The following is a 22,500-nucleotide window of genomic DNA, read 5'->3' as shown; positions in this document are numbered from 1 at the left end:
CACTTTCTACCTTCTTTCCTTCTTTTCTTCTTTGTCCTTTTTTCTCCTCTTTTTTCTTCACTCTCGTCCTTTCTATTTATTTTTTATTTTCTTTCTTTTCTATGATCTTTGTTTTTTTGTTTTTTTTGTAGCTGTTTCCTTCCTTCTTTCTTTGTTTTAGTTTTCCATGTAGATTCCTCTTTCTACAGTTCTAAACTTTTATATTATATATATATATATATATATATATATATATATATATATATATATATATACATACATACATATATATATATATATACACACACATGTATATATATATATACATATATATACATATATATATATACATATGTATATATATGTGTGTGTCTGTACATATATATATATATATATATATATATATATATATATATATATATATATATATATATATATATATATTTATTTGTTCTTTGCCCTTCTTTTTACTTTTCTAGCCATCCTCACTCTCACCAACATCAGCAGCAGCATTTTCTTCTTCTTCTTCTTCTTCTTCTTCTTCTTCTTCTTCTTCTTCATCTTCTTCTTCTTCTTCTTCTTCTTCTTCTTCTTCTTCTTCTTCTTCTTCTTCTTCTTCTTCTTCTTCTTCTTCTTCTTTCTCTATCTTGTGTTGTTTTGTTTCATTTTTTACCTGCTCTCTCTTCCTCTCAATCTCCCTCTCACTTTCCCTCTCTCTCTCTCTCTCTCTCTCTCTCTCTCTCTCTCTCTTACTCTCTCTCCCCTCCCTTCTCTCTTTAACTCTTTCTCTCTCTACTTATCGACCATCTTCTGTAGGTGACTCACACTCTCAAATTCCTGTCACAGTGCCCCATAATTGACTATAGTTCCCAACACAGATTTTCTCCCAGTTTCTTTTTTTTTTTTTTTTTTTTTTTTGATGTCTCAACCTTCATAAAGCACCGAGACCCAGGCACGCAAGCTCCGACAAAAAATATACGTATATAATACAATGCAAAAGAAAAAAGAAAAACAAGAAAAGAGTACCACCACCACCACCACCACGAGCATCAACAACAACAGATAAGCACGTGCAAGAGATTGGGTGTAGCTTTCTACAACAATTTCAATTGTAATCATACCACTGTTTTTAATTTGTTTAAATAGTTTTTGTTTGTATAGTTTATACAGGGCTTTTATCTTTTATGTTTTAGTTATTTCAATCATTAGACTGCGGCTATGCTGGGGCACTGCCTTAAGGAATCTTCGTCGAATGAATCGACCCCAGTATTTATTCGATCGGTATATTTTGCCGAACTTCTGGGTTACGAGGACGTAAATACACCAACACTGGTTGTCAAGTGGTGGCATGAGACAAACACAGACACAAAGACACACACATACACACAGACACGGACACACATTCACGCATATATATATATATATATATATATATATATATATATATCATTATTAATAAATTATAGGGTAGCAAAAAAAATTTTTAGAAATGTTATTTACCACCAGTGGTCTAGCGAGAGTAAAAAATCAGTCAATAGACTATGTATTATTCATTTAAAATACAGAGATGCCTATAATAGGACATCTGACTCGCTAGAAAGAGCAGCAAAAGACTACATACCACAAAAATAGGGATAATTTCGAAAGGGAATGAAAGATAAAAACATTTACCAATCTATATTCTGTACCATGGTTTCAAGTCAATTTAGTAAGATAATATATATATATATATATATATATATATATATATATACGGCGGGCTTCTTTCGGTTTCCATCTACCAAATCCACACAGAAGGATTTGGTCAGCCCAAGGTTATGGTAAACGACACTTTCCCAAAATGCCACGCAGTGGGACTGAACCTGAAACCATTCGGTTGTACTCAGCCACTCCCGCGCCTCTAGCACTATAGAGAACATTAAAAAATCTTTGTTTGTAGGGTTATCACACCAACATAAATTCACATCAAGAATCTTACAATCGAAATACAAAAACGAACTACATTTCGTTGTGAAAGATGTGGAGTTGGCAGAATTGGTAGCGTGTTCTATGAAATGGTTAGCGACATTTCATCTGGCTCTTTAGCTCTTTCGCTTCTAAGTTCAAATACCGCAGAAATTAGCTTTGGCTTTCATCCTTCAGGGGTCTATGAAATAAAGTACGATTTATTTATTGATTTGTCCAGTCTCGTGAAAATTGCTAGCCTTCAACATTGCAACGGTCCGGCATTAACTTCCGTGGAATGTTGTGGTCTCGGTTATTTATACGCCGTTAAACTGGAGGAAGACTTAATGAAGTCTAAGGATGAAGAAAAATAAAAATGAAAAGTTTTCATCATGAACTTTTCGTCGTTCGAAGTGGAAGAATCAAATGCCAAGCTGAATACATTTTTTTTCTCCAAAAGTAACCGTTTACGATGACGAGGGTTCCAGCTGATCTGATCAACAGAACAGCCTGCTCGGGAAATCAATGTGCAAGTGACTAAGTAGTCCACAAATCGGCGTAACCTTAACGTAGTTCTCAGGGAGATTCAGTGTGACACAATATGAGACAAGGCAGACTCATTGAAATACAGGTACTATTTATTTCTGGCAGCTGGATGGACTGGTGCAACATGAAATAAAGCATGAAACCGTTTATTTTATATCAGTGAATCTTAAACTTTCTTGACTCCATACCCATCCTTTTACTCAATGGTGTTTCACGAAGACCAATGATTTTAAATAAAACAAATCGACACATTATTACATTAAGCTTCCTCCCTACGCGGATTTATTTTACGTATTTTCTTCTCACATTCCAACCAGTTTGTATTGCATTCTTTTAGATACTTGAGGAAACTAGTTCACTCTATGTTAAAGCTTCATGGATATTACTTATACCATGTGTGAGCTATTTGAGAACACTTAATTATCAGTATGCTTCTCCCTTCAAACCAATTCAAAGTTTTTTTTTATTTCTTTCGGATTCTCATGGTAGGGAAAACGCTGACACAAGAAATGAAAAGCATGCAGTAATTGTAGCTCTGTGTGCGGAACACAGGGATTAGTAATTGCCAACTTTCGAAATACTGAAAAACCTTTTATACATGAAGTTCGGATGGATTTGGAAGCTTTTGGCGAGAATGTTTCAACTGTTTCTAAGGAAGGAAAAAGCTAAATATCCAGACGCTATAAGGACACAAAAGTTTATCTAACGGGTTCAAAACATTATCCATGATAATCTCGAAGAATGAAGTAGGGTCATCGTTAAAAACATCTTCAGGTCTCTGTGTAGACCTCAGAACTGTTGTGAGCAAGGACATTTTACAAAAGTTGTATATGCTGAAAGGATGCCAACTTTTGCTTGCAAAGAACCAGAAAAAGTGTTTTATCGGTATCAACGGTTACTTGGCAATGATAAAAATCCCCGCGAATATGGCATACTTTAGTTCTTTATGATCAGAAAATCTTCGACAAGACCAAGAATATAAGTACAAAAACGACAGATGGTTATGTACAGAGCATTCCAATGTTCTTAGAATGATGCACACTAAGTTTCCTGCAACTGAGATGACCTTAGAAGTGGTGAGTAGCAATGGTCATGCCACTTCTCATCTTTCCACAGAATCTTAGACTAACTGCTGCTAATACACTGAAGTACTGAAGAAGGTTGTTAAGTTCTGGGTGGATGAAGTAGGACAGCAGAAGGTTATACATATTTAAACAAGACATAGAACCTTCTCACAGAGATCATCTAACACAAGAATCGATGCTAGACAATTTTTTATGATCAAGCAACATCATAGTTATGGTCGCCAAACTCATCATATTTAAATCTCATCGACCAGTACGTTTAGAACATTGTTGAGAAGGAGACTATTCAAAAACTTCACAATAATATAGATTTAATGAAGGCCGCCACTGCCCTGGTGATGTCTGAAAGGAATAACGTCCATTTAGTGCAAGTATGTCAACAATTCCGATCTAGTATTGAAGCAGTCATCGAAGCCGAAGGCAGATTCAAAGAATAATTTTATCAAAAAATACTTTAAATTTTGTTTATTAAAATACTCTTGGTTTCATTAGATTAGAGTTGTTTTATCAAATTACCAAAGTTGTTCTCAAATATCTCTCACACTCAGTATAATGAATTATATTAGACCGTGATTGCGTCATCCATAATGTTTCTGATGATTGATCATATTCTAACCTTTACTTATTCTAGTTAGTTTAATTATTCTATTTCTCTCGACAATTTTAAACACTCAAAGCTTAACATTTGCTGCTTCCTTGTGAAGTCACGGCCCCCTCAAGCGTCGCTATGGTTTATATGAATAAGAACATTGCAGTGCAATGTTTTTATTATCCTGAAAGTATTAACACTGAAAGTATTAACACTGAAAGTGAAATTAATTCACATTCGACACGATCGGTAACTAACTTGCAGAAGCATTCTTCTGTTTTTGTGTGAAGAAAGAAATGCTTTTGATAAAACAGAGGTTTGAGGAAACAGAATACAATGAATATATATTTGTAGTCTAAAATGGAGCAAAAATGATATCTGAAAAAAGCCATTGGAGAGGGAGAATTAAGTCAATCAGATTGAAGTGTTATGTGTAATTATTAAATAAATAACTTGCAGCATCTTTATAAATTGGTATTTGACACAACAAATAGACAGAAAGAAAAGGAAAGAAAAAAGCTGACATGTTGTATTCTGAGATTCTGCAAGAGAAACAGGGGACAACAAAGAAGATGGGGTGGCGGTGAGACTGAAAATATTTGACGAAAGTTGGAAAAATCAAAATTAAATATCAGAAACAAAATGAAAAGTTATGGAGAAATACAATGAAGATCTTTGCCCAGGAGTGGAAAATATCTGATTTAGTTGATTCAAGATAATGTTTACAACTTACTAGGATTGACTTACTTACATGAGAAGTGAGAATATTTTAGACAAATATGTTTTCATTTATATCCCACATTGTATAGTAAGTATTAATAGAATCAATTGTTTGACAATTTCTGATCTTAGGTATCTTTCAATGAGCCATCAAGTTTATATTATTCGGTATAAACTGCGAATTTGAAACATTCAAAATGACACTAATTGTAAGAGCTGTATTTAAGAAATTGACAAAGAGACCTGATTCGATGAGAGTTAAAAAGCAGGAATATAAGGCTTGCTATAGTATTCCATTTATAGCAGAATTAAATATGTTTTCCACCTCTATCGTAAGAAAAACTGTGCTACATACCGGAAAATTTGAATTCAAACTTTTTTAGATCGATATGTCCTAATGCTAAAAGACATTTTGTCTCGCGTTGAGAAGACACAATAAGTCGATTTGGTAGACCCCAGAGTTTAACTGAGACTTCATTTTATCAATGCAAGAAATTTGAGTTCGGTCTTATGCTCTGAGGATTTTGCCATTTTTGTATCTTATCAAGTAAACGAAGGATAGTCATAAAAGGGGTTACAAATTGTGCTAACAATGACGCAAGTTATCCCAAACCAGTGAGATCTGGACACGAATGTTTGCAATAGTTTACCTTCCATAAAGGAGCCAAATGACCCGGCTGTTTATTGAAATTGAGCGACGGATTATATCTGTCATATTAAAACAGTTACAATCAATTCAACGGGCTTGCAGACTACTACTACTACTACTACTACTACTACTACTACTACTACTACTACTACTACTTCTTCTTCTTCTTCTTCTTCTTCTTCTTCTTCTTCTTCTTCTTCTTCTTCTTCTTCTTCTCCTTATTATTATTATCATTATTATTATTATACAATACAAAGAACACGATGCGATTGCAATTGATATTTTATTGGTTGAAGGATATTTCGACAGCAAGCTTGTCTTTGTCGAGTTCACAATGAAAAGTGATAAAAATTCTAAAGTATAGAAATTCAAATCTAAAATATGAACGAGAGCAACCAGCGTCCATACGTTGATGGAATGACCTCATCAGTCTTCAAAGTTTAATTTTACAACTGGCAAAAAGAAAAAGAAAGTAAAACAGAGAAAAAAGAAAAGGAAGAAAAAAAGGAAAAGGAAAACGAAGAGTATTTAATCAAACAGTTTTGTGTAAATTTGATGATATTCTCCTGTCATTTTATTCATTCTTCCAGGGCGTGATGTTAATAATTCGCAAACACATTTCTCCTCATGCATTTTGAGTACTGAAGGTGTAGCAGATTCAGAATATTTTCTGAGAATATGCACTTTCAAGTCTTTTTCAAAATTGCAGCCGTTTGAAGCAAAATGTTCGGTAGGTTCTGTCGAACTACTGTTATTGTGCTTGACGTAATATCTGTGCCCATTGAATCTTTTGTTTAATTGTTCTGTTGTACAACCAGCATAAATCAAGTTGTGTTTCGTGCCTTCTGATGTGTACACCAAATGGGAATCTCTACATATATAATTTCTCTGTATATGTATATAGGACTGAAATACAGGAAAGCAGAGCAAGCGAAACAAACCCAGATTGAAAATTGTCTTGGATGAAATTAGGGCACCAAATCCTACATTGTTTGAGATAAAAGTTTCGGTACGGTTATGGTCAGATTTGGGACATTGCTATATAGGATTGTTACAGAAAGCTTCCTCACTGAAGCCAGAAAACATTCTGTAACATTCCTAAAGAGTGACGAACCGAACCTCATACTGACCTACCCCAGCCTGACAGTATAAGATATTAATGTGTGCGATGTGCGATGCGCTGTCTGGTAGCGGCGATTTACTTGATGCAGAAAAACAGAAAATCTGCAGAGGCTGCAAAACAAAAATTGTTCGGACACAGAGATGAAGCTATTGATCTAAATTAATCAAGAAAGCAACAATGCCATCCCAGGCCTGATCACTCTGCGAAGTGACTTGCAACACTTTCTAGTAGTAGAGAGCACAGACCGAGGTAACACTTATGAGGTGTTACAAACATCTAAAGATTTTCCGTCTGCTGCAAAGGAGAGTAGACGGAAGACTTCCACTACAGTCGACATCATTTCCACTTCTGCAAATTTGTTTAAATGTGCCTAAAACTTGTTTTTTTTTTTAAGTTGCTGAAAATCTAACGAACCTGAGCAAAAAATTGTTTTATTTTAAAATATACGAATTTTAAATTTACTATAAAAATTAGTAAAAGATATGTATTTATATTCCACCTAACAAGAGTCCTCTCTCTTGCTTATACCCAAAGCGTCTCCGAGTGAACAGAAAATGAAAAATTGGTCTGTGACTCATTTACACGTTTTGGAAGATCTATAGTCATATAAATTGCCTTAATTAAAATGAGTCCTATCAGAAATCGAACCACATTGTACTCTAAGCTGACCTGATATTTTTCTTTACTTAAAAAAAAAAAAAAAACTGAAATCAGAGGGGAAGAAATAAGAGCAGGAACAGACACGGTAATAATAAGAGTAACGGATAGTAATGATTATAATAACGGTGAGGGTTATGATTCTTACTATGATAATGATAATCTTTATGATTATATTTCAGTCAAGTAAGTTCAGGTGCTTTGTGTTTGTTCAATGTGCTCTTGGCCAAGTAGCACTTAAGCCCACACTTATTACCTTCTTAAAAGTGTCTAGAGGGCATGAAATAAAGACAAAACAAAACGACAACGAAAAGGTAAAGAAAAAAAACTCCACAATCAAAGCTGCTTGAACATAGAGCTTTTGGCAAAGGTATTTTTCATGGTAACTAAATGTACAGATCAGCGCCGATTATTCATGCATGAATGAACGCCAATTGTAAAGTTATTCGCTGGGTAATAATGAATGCTTCTTTAAAATCTAACAACTGATTACTATTATTATTATTATTATTATTATTATTATTATTATTATTATTATTATTATTACTTTCGTTGAAATGAACTCTAAATGCATTTTCTTCTTTTAACCACGTGCTTTCATCATACCATCATTTTCTTTTTCACACAAACTCATACGAACAGTATACAACACACTCACATCAACACGTATCCACGCACACGCACACACACACGCATGCACACACATGTACACTCATGTACCCACATGTAGGGTAATATATTTATCAACGTACCTGCCTATCTCAATATATACATATACGTACGTATATATATATATATATATATATATATATATATATATATATATACATATAAATATATATATATATATATATATATATATATATATATATATATATATATATATATATATGTATATATATATATATATATATATATGTATATATATATATATATACATATATATATATATATATATATATATGTGTGTGTATATATATATTTATATTATGTATATATATATATATATATATATATATATATATATATATATATATATATATATATATGTGTGTGTGTGTATATATATATTTATATTATGTATATATATATATATATATATATATATATATATATATATATATATATACGAACACACACGCGCACACACTCACACATGCACACACATATATGCATGAATCTATTGTAATGTATGTTGTATATGTATACATACATACATACATACATACATACATACATACATACATGCATACATACATACATACATACAGCATTTGCTAATCAATATGAAAGGACTTACGGGACTGTGTCTCTTCCTAAGTCTAAAGTTATTTGCTTTTGAGTCTCGCAGTCTTGCAGTCAATGAAAAATTGATTAATTTCGATTAGGTGAGACTAAAAGCCTTAAATGAATAATATCTAAACCACAAGTAATTCGCCTCTGGTTGCATTTCATAATGATCTATTTTCGGTTTTACCACGCGTACTTATGCATGTACACACACACATACATACAAATATACACACACATGCACACATATATTTAAATATATATATGTACACACATATATATATATATATATATATATATACATATATATATATATACATATATATATGTATATGTATATATATGTATGTGTATATATGTATATATATTATATGTGTATATAAGTATATATATATATGTATGTATATATAGAGTCGTGTTTGTGTTTCTGTTTTTATAAGTGTGGGTATGAGTGCGTACATGCGTGCCTATGTATGTGCATATGCATTTCACAGATAAGAATTTCGTTGATCGGTTTTTCCCCCACTTTATATTGACCATTCATAATCTATTTACGATTTTACTTATGTTGTTGGTAAGCTGAGTTAAGTGCTGACACAACATTAATGGCAGCATTGATTGCAGTAATAGGAAGAGTAAAAAGTAGCTGCAGCAGCAACAGCAGCAGCAGCAACAGCAGCAGCAGCAGCAGCAGGTGTAGCGTCTGTAGCAACCGTGGTAGGATGTTATTAACAACAGTTAAAGCAGTTTATGACATGTTCGCTCTTTACCGGCCTTAAAGCTTATTTTAACGAATAACGAAATATTAGAGGTGTCATGAAACAGAAATTGCTTTTTTTTATCGGTTATACCTTTCTCTTGTTTCAGTTATTAGAGAGTGGCTATACTGGTGCGCCATCTTGAAGAATTTTCTTTCGAACGAATCGACTCTAGTCATTATAATGTCTTTTTAAAGCTTGGTACATGTTCTATCGGTCACTCTTATGAAACTGCTAAGTTACGGGGTCATAAATGTACCAACACCGTTTGTCAAGTAGTAGTGGGGTACAAATATAGATATACTCTTTTACTCTTTTACTTGTTTCAGTCATTTGACTATGGCCATGCTGGAGCACCGCCTTTAGTCGAGCAAATCAACCCCAGGACTTATTCTTTGTAAGCCTAGTACTTATTCTATCGGTTCTTTTGTCGAACCGCTAAGTTACGGGAACGTAAAAACACCAGCATCGGTTGTCAAGCGATGTTGCGGGACAAGTACAGACACACAAACATATACACACATATACATACATATACATACATATATATATATATATATATATATATATATACATACATATATAAGACAGGCTTCTTTCAGTTTCCGTCTGCAAATCCACTCACAAGGCTTTGGTCGGCCCGATGCTATAGTAGAAGACACTTGCCCAAGGTGCCACGCAGTGAGACTGAACCCGGAACCATGTGGTTGGTAAGCAAGCTACTTACCACACAGCTACTCCTCCGCCTATGATATGCACATATAGTACAGGTTTCTTTCAGTTTCCATCTTCCAAATCCATTCATATGACTGTGGTTGGCCTGAGGCTATAGTAGAAGTCATTAGTCCGAGGTGTCACAGAGTGGGACTGAACGCAGAACCATGTAGGTGGGGAGTAAACCTCTTGCCACTCAGCCCCGCCTGCGCCTACACCAGTGATTCTCAGCCATTTTTCTTTTTCGCTTTTTGACCCCTTTGATTATTATTTTACTTTTCCTGGACCCTAATATACAACATTTGATGTTTTAGACAGTCCCACTATATTTTTATAACTAAATATTAGGAACTAAATTTTTAAAAAAAATTTTCAAATATTCTGTGTATTGTAGAATTATAACCAGTTTATTGCAGAGAAATTTTAACAGCAAACTTTTACGAGGACGCTTGAGAGACCTCTGAACCCTGGCTGAAACGTAATGGCCTATATTCTGCAAAAAGTAAAAAAAAAAAATTCTAAGACGAGATAAAAACAAACAAACAGGGCATAACGTGTCCAAATCTTTAGGAGAAGTATCGCCGTAGTTGACTGAATGGTTATCAGAAAATTGTTATTGCCGAATCTTAATGCTATTGATCTATGAGACATGAAGCTCTGAGAAATCGTTGCGCATTGAAAATATATGGGCTTTTTTGGAGAGGTAAGTTCTATTTTAATTTTGATAATTATGTTCTCTAGTCGGCAACGGTTACTGCAGTGAATTATCTTCTGCGGAATTGTTTCCAGTATTTAACGCGCCAGAGCTGAGACTTTTGAAAAGAACTCCAATGTAATCGGTAGAACTGTACACATGTCTAATTTTATGTGGACAATCCGTGTATTGTTCTGCAAATTATATTGTATAGAACGGTTGTACTGATGAGCCTCGGATGGGGTATGCAAGTAAAAATTACGTTAATCTATTAATTCGCGAAACCTGGTCTACGACTAATTCTTTATTTTTTGGATATTTTCATTTGTCTTGCTCATGTTCTGGGGTGCATTGAATTTTCCTGCAGAACATTCTTTTTTGTTTTGTTTTGTGGTTTCACCGTTGATGGTTGACTTCTATCGTAAAGGATGTCCACTTAGTGGCCATCCTTTTTCGTATATATATATAGGCAAGGTTTGACCTCAGCAACACAAATCAAACATTCACTGTATCCAAATGCAATGATAGCCGATGCGGCACATGCCGATCAATCCATACCGGCCCATATATGAACACAAAAACAGGGAAAATATTCACCAATGCGAACATGAACTGCAAAAGTAGAAATCTAATCTACTGCCTCAAATGCCCTAATTGTGAAGAACTGTACGTTGGCCAGACAGGTAATGCACTATCGGAACGCTCACGGGTACATCGACAACAGATTAAAAACCCAGAAGTCCGCCAAATACCACTGAGTAACCATCTGGCAACATGTGGTCATCAAACTTTTATTATATTTCCATTCCATAAACTTTACAACCGGAATGAAATTGAAAGAAAATGCAAAGAAAAGGACTTTATTAAGAGATTCAAACCCACTCTTAACAAACAATGATTAAATCCATCTTACTTGGGGTTTAAAAATCTTATCCCTGTAACCAAAACACAAAAAATCTCTCAGATATCATCATTTCTATAAATAGATTTGGCATCATTTCTAAGAACAGCCAAACACCTACTGGGGTTTAAAAATCTTATCCCTACAACCCACACAAAACAATAAATTAAAATATCATCATTTCTAAAAATAGATTTGACATCAATTCTAAAAATAGCCAAACACCCACTGCTGCTGTCCAAAGGAATTGGTATAAAAGACAGAAAACCAGCCAACTTATTACAGTCTGTTAAAGTCTGTCATACCGGCCATGACGAAGGGAAATAGCCCTGAAACTCGAGTCGCCTTTATATATTTATATTTATATATTTGATCCTTTATATTGAACACTCAATATTTCATCTACATTCAATACTTTCTTTCATGGTGTCATCCATTTTTATTTTATTTTATTTTATATTATATATTGTATATTATATTATATATTGTATATTCCATATTCTATACCCCACATTGGTTCTGCAGGAATATAAATAAAACATAAAAAACAGACAGTGTTGGAACTCTTTTAAACAAAATAATATATTCCTCTATACACAATCATACAAAAAACCCACCTTTTTTGTATTTATTTTTACTCCCATATATATATATATATATATATATATATATATATATATATATATATATATATATATATATATATATATACGGCAGGCTCCTACAAATTTTCCACCTACCAAATTCCCTATAGGAGAAGGTATCATGCAGTGGGATTGAACGTCCTGACGAAGTATTACAAAGTGAGCTTCTTAACTACATAACTATGCTTTCTCTTACGTATAGAAATATTGGTTTGAAATTTTGGATCAAAGTCAGAAAATTCGGGATGAGGGAGTGGGGGATGTCGTTTACATCGAATCCTAGTCCTCAGCTGATATTTATACTATCGACCCCGAAATGATGAATAGCAAAGTCGACTTCGGCGGAATTTGAACTGAGAACGAAAAGACGAACGAAATACCGCAAAGCGTTTCGCCCGGCGTGTCAATGATGCTGCTAGCTCGCCACGATTGCGCGTAGAAATATCAAATAAGTACAGTTCAGCGGTCTAACCACTTGATATTATTTTATTCCTTTACTCGTTTCAGTCATTTGACTGTGGCCATGCTGGAGCACCGTCTTTAGTCGAACAAGTTGACTCCAGGATCTATTCTTTGTAAGCCGACAGCTAGATACGGAGACGCAAACGCACCAACATCGGTTGTCAGGCGATGGTGAAGGAACAAACACAGACACACAAGCATATATATGTGCGTGCGTGCGTGTGTCTGTATGCGTATGTGTGTGTGTATATATGTGTGTGTGTGTATGTGTGTGTGTGTGTGTGTGTGTGTGTGTGTGTGTGTGTGTGTAAGTGTGTGTGTGTGCGACGTGCTTCTTTCCGTTTCCTACCAAATCCACCTAGAAGGTCTTAGTCGGCCCGAGGCTATAGTAGAAGACACTCGCACAAGGTACCACGCAGTGGGACTGAACACGGAACCATGTGGTCGGGAAGCAAGCTTCTTACGACACAGTCATGCCTGCAATTAGATTGTCGGAAATGAGAAAAACTGTAATTGTCATACCAGTAGTTGGAGATTAGTGAGAGATACTGTGAGTTAATCTGCTAGATATACAATACGGAGCGATGATCTCATACATATTTCACTAATCAGATAATACAAAACTCTAATACATGTCTGGTTCTACAGTTAAGAAGTTTCCTCCGTAAACACGTGATCATTCGTTCCATACCACAGAACAGCACATACCACATCATCCTGTAGCAATCGCTTTTATTTAATTGTAAAATTTGGTCGGGGAGAGAGAGAGAGAGAGAGAGAGAGAGAGAGAGAGAGAGAGGCGGGATGAGAGAGACATACATATAAAAATATATTTAGTATATTTACATATTAGGACCCCTTCGGTCATGACTGACCATGGGTTTGCACCTAGAAAGTTGCCCTCCCAGGCACAAGTCCGGGCAAGGTTGTTTATGAAAGACCAGGAGTCGCCCATGTATACCAGCCTCCCCTCCACCGATGTTATCCAAAGGGAAAGGCATAGGCCGATACAACTTGCCACCTGTGACGTCGCAACTCATTTCTACAGCTGAGTGAACTGGAGCAACGTGAAATAAAGTGTCTTGCTCAAGAACACCACACGCAGCCCGGTCCGGGATTCGAACTCACAAACTCACGATCGTAAGCTCAACGCTCTAACCACTGAACCATGCGCCTTCACTTTACAGATATACATTCTTGGGAATATATTTTCCTATATCTTCTGCCTTGGTGAACTTCAACAAAAAACTCCCGAGAAAACTGCGTGCAAAAGTAGATGTTATGTGGTATTGTTCCACCCAAGTAACACAGACAATATAGTGAATAAAAAATTGGCGTGCTGGGATTGTGAAAATGACGATTTCAATGTTCACCAAGTACGACGTAGATTAATATAGTTTGATAATCGTTCGACACACACGTACATTTACATACACGCACACACAAACACATATACATACACACAAAATTCAAGATTATCTAGTATCTTGAAATATTTATTTGTGGCTAACGTTCTTAAATTGTTTATGAATTCTCCAAATATTTTCCCACCGTATGCTAGGAAAAGCCTTAAGTTTTTTAACGCCTGACATGCCACTTGTTAATCTAAATTTAGAACCTCAAATAATTTGTAGTAAAGATTGTTTGCCAACATAACATGGCAGTCCTGGTTTAGAACTAATGTTGCTGTAATTTAGCACCAGGAGATATCGTCTCCAGCTTGCTATACCACACGATCTGTGTCCTATACCGTTTTCCTCGTATAGCCAGACGTTGCCCTTCATCCTTTCAGGATAGAATATGTACCAGTTGAGTAATGGGGTCGATGTAATTGACGTATCCACTCCCTAAAATTGCTAGCCTTGCACCAATAATTTGAAACCTATATAAAGATGAACAAAAGAAAGAGATTTTGTGTTATGTTCAATCATCCACAAAACAACCACAGGGTGTTTTTAATTGGGTATTACATATTTCAGAAATGAGCTTCAAAATGATTTGTCACAATGGAGATGGAATGTTGTCAGCCGGGCCTGTCCTGAGCTTAACCAAAGTCTCCACCACTGATCTCTTATAAACTTTGCAACAGACACCTCCATGCAAGAATCGGCCTCATTAGTCATCTGAGGCATGAACACGAACAGAGGGGAAGAAGTGGTCAAGAAGAAACCAAATAATTTATCGAACACCCGATAAAACGCCGTCTAAGACGACGACATATTTCAGACTTTCAAATGTCATGTGATCCTCGAGTCATTTCTGCTCATACAAAACTGACAGTACTTTTCGTAAAATGAGATTCAAAATTTGCAGGATAAAGTTTATTTGGTGCAAAATGCTATACTGAAGGATTGGCTTGAGCTAAGACTTAAGCTGGAGTACGGGCAAACTGGATATCGTGTTTGTCTTTTACTCTTAATAAAAATATCAACGTACAAGTATATGACTCCTCACTTTACAGATTTGTCATTCAGAAACGTTTACATTTCAAATCGTTTACTAATTTGCAGTTCGTATATGAAGGCAATAAAAGAAATTAAAACAACAAATCAAACTGCTATGAAAATTACACTTAACTACCTGAATGGCTTTACAATATGTAAAAAGACGAATGGAATCAATTTAGCAATTAACGAATTAAGGGGTTGGATGTTTTTTCCTGAATGTTTATAGAATTTGAATCATTAAAAACAAAATCAGCACTAATTATCCTTGATTAGCTATCTACAACTTCCTATGAAATAAATGTCCCATTTTTAATTAAGACATTTTAACGTCTATTTTTCTTAATTATTATTATTACTTTTTTTTTCATTTTTGAAACTTGAACAACATTTAAACACCATTTCCACTGATTGCTAAAAGCCGATTATTGTATTTATCGCTTTAACCCGCCAAAATCTATTTATATAGTTTTTTTTTCTAAAAGAAAATCTCCACGCATTCACATAAAAAAATAACTTTAAAAAATCTTGAGAAATAAATATCAATTATAAATATAAATATAAGTCAAAACTAAATACAAAATATTAACATCTATTTGAAATTAACATGAAAAAAAAACTACTTTTTATAATAATTACCTCAAATTAACGCAGTTGTAAAGGTTCAGTTAAAACACCAATAATTTTCACGAATATTCTAAGTACAAAACAAAATAAACTGTTTTAATCAACATAAGCCACCTCATTTTGTCAATTTATTTACTTTTCCTCTGATTTTTAAGAAATTTTTTCTTCTGCTTCAATTAGTTTATTTATTCATAATTTTCATTTCTATAATTTTATTTTATATATTTTTCAAAGCTCACTCACAATTATTTGCTTTCGTCTTTCCTTTGATATTTCTTGAAGCAAATTGTAGCGAATCTGTCTATATTTCCTTTTCTTCAAATGTCTCTCCCAACGCACACATACACAAAAATACTCTCTCTCTCTCTCTCTCTCTCTCTCTTTCTCACACGTATTATTTTACTTTCTAATTTCCCTCACCCCGTATATCTTTCACTGTTCTCACACTATTAACTCAAACTGTCTTTCCCTGACTTAAGATTACTCTTATTTCCTTTAATACTTTTAATATCTTTTAATATATTTCTTTAAAGTCCTACCCCCTCTACCACTATTCTTTACTACTCTCGCATCAAATTCCCTTTTCTCCCCTTCCAATTCTCTCTCTCTATCTTTCACATTGCTCGCCATACTTCCCCCTCTTCCTTTCTACTTAAAAGAACTTTCACATGATAAGGTATCCTGTCAGCTTTATTCTATGCTCGGTAAGCCGACTTGTGGTGAGAGTGCGTGCACTAGACGTCCTTTGCTTTTCAATGGGAAAAACTGACTGAAAGAAACGTGCGTGTTTTGTAGAGGTTCTGACACGTTCTATTGCAAGGGATTTCTTAGATTTAGTAAGGTGTTAAGAAGCTTATGTAGAATCATCAGCTATAAAGTAGCGAGTCTTGTTATGCCATATAAAGGTAGAGATAATTGCCCTTAGCCTACTTACCGCAGGCAAGTAGCTTATTCAAGGCCACAAGAAAACTGCCAACGGTTCTGTTTGCGGTATATTTTCAAATAATTCTATTCTTTCCTTCATTAATGCGTTTCGTTTGTAATTTCTTCTTCTTCTTCTTCTTCTTCTTCTTCTTCTTCTTCTTCTTCTTCTTCTTCATCTTCATCTTCTTCTTCTTCTTCTTCTTTTTTCTTTTTCTTTTTCTTTTTCTTTTTCTTCTTCTTCTTCTTCTTCTTCTACAACTACTACTACTGCTGCTACTGCTGCTGGTGCTGCTGTTACTGAGGCTACTACTGCTGTTACTACTGGTACTACTGCTGCTGCTGCAGCAACTGCCGATGCTGCTACTGCTGCTGCTGATACTACTCCTCTTTCGTCGTCGTCGTGATCATCATCATCATCATCATTATCTTCTTCTTCTTCTTCTTCTTCTTCTTCTTCTTCTTCACTTGTCTAATATTTGTTTATTTGTTCATTTATTTATCTATTTTCCAGAAATTCACTTTTCCTATACTTCTCTTCATATTTTTTTTTTGCTTTATTTTTCTTTCATTCCATATTTATCGAATTTTTAAATTGACATTTCTCTTGAATTATGCATCGCCTCACAAATATTTCAAAGCTATTAGTTTCTTTACGACAGACAAAGCATTTACCCCCACTTCCCCTTGATACACACACATATATACATACATACATACATACATACATACATACATACAAACACACACATCCATCCATCCATCCATCCATCCAACCATACATACATACAAACATGCATATATACATGCTTACATACATAATACATATGTATATTGTGTGAGTGCGTGTGTGTGTTGTATGTGTGTGTGTTGTATGTGGGTGTTGTATGTGTGTGTTTATGCATATATGCACGTTTGTATGTGTGTATGTGCGGGTAAAAAATAAGTGAGTAATGCTGTGAGGTTGTTACCCTCTGAAAGGCTTCAGCCATTTAAATGAACTAAAATGGCTTTCAGCAGGTATGGAAGACTGGCATTCCGACTGAGATTACCAGCATACCTCATGCGGTAATGGGGCTGACACAACATCTCACAAATGTTTATTAACAACAGTAGGTGTACTATGAGATGGGGAGAGGGGGGTGTATTCCATTGTGGTCAGACCCACATGACATAGTTTCCACCATTATTTTATTGGCTGATGCTATTTCATGTCAGTTATCTCACCGATGCTCATTTTGACATAGTTTTACATTTTACATTTCCTTTGACACAGTTTTACATTTAATGATATTATAGAAAAAAAAAATTCTTTTAAATAATCATTTAACATAAAATTACAACTCGCCACTGTGGAGACACAATGGTCCAGTGTTTAGGGCAGCGGACTCGCGGTCGTAGGATTGCGATTTCGATTCCCAGACCGGGCGCTGTGAGTGTTTACTGAGCGAAAACACCTAAAGTTCCACAAGGCTCCGGTAAGGGGTGGTGGCGAACCCTGCTGTACTCTTTCTCTCCCTCTTTCTTCCTGTTTTTGTTGTACCTGTATTTCAAAGGGCCAGCCGTGTCACGTTGAATCTCCCCGAGAACTACGTTAAGGGTACACGTGTCTGTGGAGTGCTCAGCCACTTGCACGTTAATTTCACGAGCAGGCTGTTCCGTTGATCGGATCAACTGAAACTCTCGTCGTCGAAACCGATGGAGTGCCAACCAACCACATCTCGCCACTCCACCTAATGACTACCTTACTTATTCCTATGAAGTATCTCACCAACACACTCCGCGTTTTTTCCCCCCACATGCAATATCATCAATCTGTTTTCCCTACTACACAGGCCTCTCCTTCCCGGAGCTGATTTGTGTCGTACTAACACCACCGAAGCACACCTAATATATTCATCTTCTTTTCTCTCGTCATCCATATTCTGTCAATCCTACTCCAAGTCTGTCACCGACCAATTCAGCTACACCTTCCTTTCCAGAACGTCAGTATTCTGGAATTCAATACGGTTGAGCGATGGGTTTAGCAACCTCTTCACATAAGAATAGAAAACATATTCTGTCATGTTACTTAAAATACAGTCCGCTATGCACTTCATCACGCAATGATCATGATAATAAATAATGGGTAAAACATTTTGGAATATACAGTAATTTTAGGAAGAATGATATAATTAATTTCATCGATCAGTACTCAACTGGTGTATATCTTATCGATCCAGAAACGATCAAAGGCAAAATTGATTTCGGTAGCATGTAATAAAAAACAATCTAAAAAATGTATAATAGACTGATTTTCATTGCGTTTCTTTCATGATTAGATGCCAATGTGTGACATAAACCTCGTAGGATGTTTAACACTAACATCCCACTCCAATTATAACAATAAGTATTGCTTGTTTCAAAGGTGGTTTTCTGGTAGAATCGTTAGAGTAGCGGAGAAAAATGTTCTCTGATATATCTCCCAGCACTTTACATTATTAGTTCAGTCCCTCTGGCGTCATCTCTGGTTTTCCTCCCAGCATGGGGCAATGAAGTGCCAGCCAAGCACTGATGTTTATGCTATCGACTAATACCTTCCCCTTAAAAAGTACTGTCCTTGCTTGTGAAGAGATCACAATCGTTATTTTACCTGTTTCAGTTATTGGTCTGTGATGGGTATTGCCATCAAGGGTTCTTAGGCGATTGCATGGATCATAGTAACCTGCCTGGTACTTATTCTATCAGTTCTTTTGCTAAACTACTAAGTTACGAGTACATAAACATACCAACACCAGTTGTGAAGCGGTGGTCGTTGACAAACACAAACACTCGCACTCACACAATACGCACACTCACATACATATATACTTCTATGTGGTCGGTACATTTTCTCTTTCCAATGTATAGGCTTAATCGAATACACTCTACACTGATGCAGACACACGTGCACACACACACACACACACACACACACACACACACACACATACACACACACACACATGCGTGCGCATTTAGTATTAACCGTCGGAAGAAAAGAGTACTCAATACCAAGGGTGAATCATTGAATTGCAGGTACAACGCATTGTGAAAGAGAGAGAATAAATCTACTGCGTATTGCAACGGATACTTTATTTATCGATTCTTATGAAATTACTGCCCAAACTGACTACGGTGGGATCTGAAATCAAGCACTTCACAGACAGTAGCATTCGTCCTATGTTACGTGCTGTGTTTAAAAACACAAATATATGAGTTTAAGGGAAAAACCATCTAGCAGCGCATGTGAAGATGCTACACAAGCATTTCCACCTCGTTGTGCATTGTCAGTAGCATATACTCACTGTTAACCGCTTTCTAAGACAAAACCTCTCGCTACTACTATAAGAAAACAGTGATTGAAAAAAATCCTTGGTGTTGCAAGTAACCGCACGGCTGAATAAAAATCCGCTATATGACTCAGAAGCAGTATTAGATTAAAATAGCCTCGTATATATATGATACCTTATATAAATATATCTATCGCTGCTACTGATATATTTGTGTTTTTAAACAATGCACGTCTACAGGAGATATTATCTCCCGGAGAATACCGTAGTAAATTTCTTTTTCCCGATTTATATACATTAAGTACGATACACATATGTCTCTTTTAATCTAATATTGCATCTGTTGCATATAGTGAATATTCTTGTCCATGTGAAACCTTCGCAATCTGATATTTGGAAAGCGTTTGATAAATGAGTTTGATTATTGACGATATCCAGGTAGGTCGCCTGGAGCTGTTATTATTAAACTGTCTCATATGATCGTTAATACTACTAATTAATTCATATGATATTCTACTGACTGAGTTATGGATTTTCTTGCATTTCGTTTCTAAGCTCTTTGTTTAATTTCTTGCTTGCAGTGCTTCAGTTTCTTTGTTGCTTGGACCCTTTGCTCAACTTTTGAGTAAGTAAACTTATGATCACAGACATTACAGACGTGACCATCCCGTTATTTTTTCTAGTTTAGTATGTCTAGGACATACCTCAGTGGAGAGAGGTAATTCTCGGGAGATTTAATAGCTGTATCGAAAATAACGAACAACTGATTAGACGCTGTCTGATTGTTATAAGGTTCTGTCTTGTGGGCAACATGTTAACTTCTTCAGTTATATAACTTGAATTATATTTTCATGGGTGTATGGGAACATTTGAAGAATCACTACCCAAGATGCGTACCTGAATAATTATCACCTTTGTGATATAACCCCCCAGATCATCACAGTTCCTCCTCCATATTTAACAGTTGGAAGAAGGCAGTCTGAGTCAAATGCTCCTCACGTATACTCGGCCGGTGCTCGGAAATAAGGTCAAGGATGACTCGTCCGAGAAAACAACATTCTTCCACTGCTCTAGCGACCAGTTCTGTAGGCTTTTACTGCACTCTAAACGCTTTGCAACGGTTGTTTTTGGAAGTAGTGGTTTTCTGATTGCAGCCCTCCCTTAAAGTCCAGCTTTGTGCAGCTCCCGGCGAAGAGTTTTTGTGGAAACTGTGTTCTCGAGGCGGTCATTAAGCTCTGCAGTAATTTTGGGAGCTGTACTTCTGTGCTTCTTTCTAACAATTCGCCTAAGAGCCCGACGCTCCCTATCTGAAAGTTTTGGTTTTCTTCCGGAGTTTTGTTTCGACGGGTAGGTTTTTCCCTCTTTCACAAAAGCTGTCATTATTTTCGAGACAGTACTTCTTGATAGACCAAATATTTCGACTGTTTTCGTTAGGCTAGCGCCTGCTACACTACTAGCGACAATTTGACCTCATTGAAAGACCGATAAATCTATCATTTTAATGAATTTTAATTACCTTTTTCTGACTATCTGAAAAGAAACAACAATTTTAGCACTAATAATAAATCAAAAAACATAAAATTAAACAAAGTTTTGATGGTTTTGTAGATATTTCAAAATTATGATGGTATGATGCTAGGTGTTTCCATAATTTTGTTCAACACCTGTATATATATATATATATATATATATATATATATATATATATATATATATATATATATATGTATATGTATATATGCATGCATGTATGTATGTATTTATATATATATATATATATATATATATATATATATATAAAGTGTAGTATATTGCCACTTAAGTGTGGCTGACCCCTAGGGGTGGATGTTACTGTTGCTTTTAGCCCCAGGAGGACATCTCCTCCAGCTGGCTTATCGACACACGGCTGTGTCCTGTTTGCCAAGGGAAGTTATCCCTCTCACCACGATCTGCAGCACGAACGGATCCGGATTTCAGGGTTATTTCCCTTCGTCGGCGTTCGATAGCTACTGACCTTGGTGAGAGAGACAAAAACCTGGCAATCTTATATCTTCTTTTCCAGTGAAATTCTTCACTGATATCGAAAAGGTGAAAACAAGCAATGTTAATTCTCATTTCGAGAATTAACATTGCTTATATATATATATATATATATATATATATATATATATATATATATATATATATATATATATATACATATACGCAAACACATATCTATATATAAATACTTGGCATCAGCTGGCTGTCATGAAATTTCTCAGAAAAACTCACCAGGAATATGACATGGTATATGAATATTTAGAAAAATAAAGACTAATTTTAAATGAATCATGGAAGAATAAAACATTGATTTCCTTGTTTGGCACGATCTACGGGCTATTATATTTAGAGAAATGTGTAAGTGTTCTGGTACTACATTGATACAGCTGAACAGCTATA

This window comes from Octopus bimaculoides, chromosome 7 (genome assembly GCF_046866305.1).
Source record: "Octopus bimaculoides isolate indiv1 chromosome 7, ASM4686630v1, whole genome shotgun sequence".
Classification (NCBI taxonomy): domain Eukaryota; kingdom Metazoa; phylum Mollusca; class Cephalopoda; order Octopoda; family Octopodidae; genus Octopus; species Octopus bimaculoides.
This window is presented reverse-complemented; position numbering follows the sequence as displayed.